The following is a 3,280-nucleotide window of genomic DNA, read 5'->3' as shown; positions in this document are numbered from 1 at the left end:
TAAGTTTGCATCTGACGGCATAAAATCAGTGAATTCCTACAGCACCAAAGGTTTGGCCACTTCAGAAGAGTATCAGTTTCAATGTATAAACAGCACATTCAAAGAACTGTTATGTCTCCCCCTAACACAACTCACACTGAAATATTTATATATTACTGAACTGTAATGTAATGATTTTGAAATTAAGCCACCACCCAGTTCCTCAAATACTGTCATGACTTAAAAGAAAATAGTACATAACTGAAAACCAAACATTCAAATACATTCTGAAACCACAAATTACAATCACAATGTGTCGTGAAAATCATGCAAATCAGACAATGTTAACATCCATACCAATTTCAAATAATCTCGCCGGGTGCAATAAGACTGGCGTGTCTCAAAAGAATACAAGTCAATAACTGATTCATTACAATACATTTGACAATTCTTTATATAAATTTCTGTCACAGCTGTGTGTAGCCCCTGGATTACCTTCCAGGTGAAATCATGATATTTGTATTTCTTTGGATCGTTGGTTGCTTGGTTGATTAGGAGGAGGGAACCAAACAATGTCGTCGGTCCCAGCGCATTAGGGAAAGATGGGGAAGGAAGTCGACCGTACCCTTTCAAAGGAACCATCCTGGAATTTGCCTGAGTCGAATTAGGGAAATCACAGAAAACCTAAATCAGGATGCCCGGACGCGGGTTTGAACCGTCGTCCTCCCGAATGCGAATCCAGAATGCTAACCACTGCTCCACCTCGCTCGGTTGCATTTCTTTAATGTGGGGTTCACATAGCAATATTTTCCGTGCTCGATAAGTGAAGTTTGATGTGTTAACTGGCTTTTCACTTCTTTTAATGATTGGACATGCTGCAGTAAACTCTGTAGCATATAATTTATAATACGCTCCGAACATATCATAAAGAGCTACTGCATATGTAAAACTCCATGTCTTCCGAAGGGGGAAGGTCCTGCAACATTAACTGAAACGATTTGTAGCAGTTTTGTTCGTGTGACAGGATGCAATTCCGTATGACAGCTTGTAGCACATATTTTAAGCAGTTGTTGTATTCATCTCCTCATACTGGGAAAACAGCAATACAAATTGATATTTATTGCACATTCAGTTGTACTATAATGCATGATGCATGTAACAAATTTAGGCATTCTCACATGCTGCTGGAATGCAAACACGCCATGTGTCATCACACAGGTATGTTACGTAACAATTTATCAGATGGGATTGCGTCCATACCTCCACTGTCATCCACTCTTAGATGAGAGCTTATTAAAGCACAGATAGTTTACAGTTTTCACTCATGACAAAAAAGGTATTCATTCTGTCGTTTTTATCAAGTCATTTAAAGTTGTGTTATGATGCTTGTGTACAGATTAGCAAAATATCCACTTCGCTACAATATTTATTCAGGGAGAAGCTGCCCTTTGGGCAACCGAGGCTGATGAAAATTGTTAAACTTATGAACAGTTTGAGAAGGAATTTTTGAAAAATACCGGTCCAGTTCTGTGCAAGAGAGACTCTATAAGGAGGTATTTAATCCTGAATGTTTAACAGAAGGCAAGGGACTCTACGCAAGCATTTCGAGAAGTACATGTATAATACATAATATTGGGACAAGCCGCTATCACATAGGGTCGCTCTACAAATATTAAAAGTAAAATTGCCGCTGGACCTAAGGAACAAATTACGCCATGTTCCAGAGACATCTTTTTTTTCACTTGATATGATACACGAAGATTCAAAACTGACGAATAACAATAACAATAGAGTTCAGTGCTGGCAAGCATTCTTAAAATCACAAGAGAAAAAGAAACTGTCATGCCAACTTTATGCCACAGCTGGTGACGCCCCTGTTCCTAAACACACAGCCAGTTGATCATGGTCCACCAAATTTTAATAGAAAGAGAAGAAACAATAACAGATAGCACGCTGGTTACTATAGCAACCCTACCAGGCACTGGGATCAACATCAATAACAAGTGGAATCCCAAAATGGAGAACTGCAATCAGTCCAACATGAGCAATAGTAACAAGCAAGAAGGATATGTGTAAAACTGTACGATCGAAGCAAACTGGCGAACGCAAAATCCTGTCAGAAATATTGTTGTGATGGCCAGAGGAACACATCCCATCATGAGGAATACAATAAACTAAGTTCGTCCGTATTACACCATCATATGTTGGCCTTGGGATGGATTGCTGCAAAGAATGTAATCCAGTAAAGCTGTTGTGATACAGCACTTACACATACATAAGGGACAAATTACCTACTGACCAGTATAAATGATTTGATCATCATTAAGAAATTGTTCAAGCTACTGTACATGCTAACATAGGTAAAGTACTCATGACAACTGTTGTGGATACAAGTGCTTTGGTGAATGTTATGTCAGGCAGTTTATTTAGTAAGATCTGAGAGGTCATAAGTGCACCCACATTTCCTATACTGAATTGAGAGATTATTGGAGCTACTGGTGTCAGATCGCGAAACGACGAAATGCAAATGCAGATGGACGTTTTAATGGGAAATGAAGCTATAAAATGCCTGTTCCTAATAGTAAAACTGCTGAATGTAGAAAGCGTTTTCGGCATTGAACTCCTAAGGGAGAAGGACACCGTGATATCTTCTCCTAAGGCAATAGTTTCTAAATATCGATGGCAAAAATATTGTAGTTGACTTAGCAACAACAAAGATGAAGCATGGTAAATATTGGATAAGCTTAAATCTAAAGTTCATTACGATAATGAGTCCTTGCTGATAGCTCACCTTCACGCTGAGCTGTAGTTGAGAATAGTGAAAATCAAATAAAGAATAAAGTCTTAAGGTCTATAACCACTGAACGTTCATAACAGGCAGTATTAAAGAAATTCATTTTAACGTATATACATGCACTAGAGAAAAACAGGTATTATTAACACAAACCAATAACAAATTCAAGTCTGACCCATGAAATACACCGTCAAAACACACACTAATCCTACAAACCAAGAGAGTGAGAGTCACTGATGAAATATGGCGAATACTCAAATGGAGAACTGCAGAGCCCTTGATGTCAACATATTGCAGCCCTCTACTAGTTACAGCAAAGCTTAGTAAACTGTTTGCCTAGTTTTAGATGAAAAAGCTAGTAACATTATTATTCCCATATGAACTAGATCAGAGAATTTAGATGAAAATTTACAGAAGTTTCATGGCATTAAGTACCTTAACAGCAACAATTTCGGATATTCATACTGGCAGGTAAGCCTTTCAATGGAGTCCAGAAAATATCCCGTT

The sequence above is a fragment of the Schistocerca cancellata genome, chromosome 8 (genome assembly GCF_023864275.1).
Source record: "Schistocerca cancellata isolate TAMUIC-IGC-003103 chromosome 8, iqSchCanc2.1, whole genome shotgun sequence".
Classification (NCBI taxonomy): domain Eukaryota; kingdom Metazoa; phylum Arthropoda; class Insecta; order Orthoptera; family Acrididae; genus Schistocerca; species Schistocerca cancellata.
Note: the sequence above shows the minus strand (reverse complement) of the source record.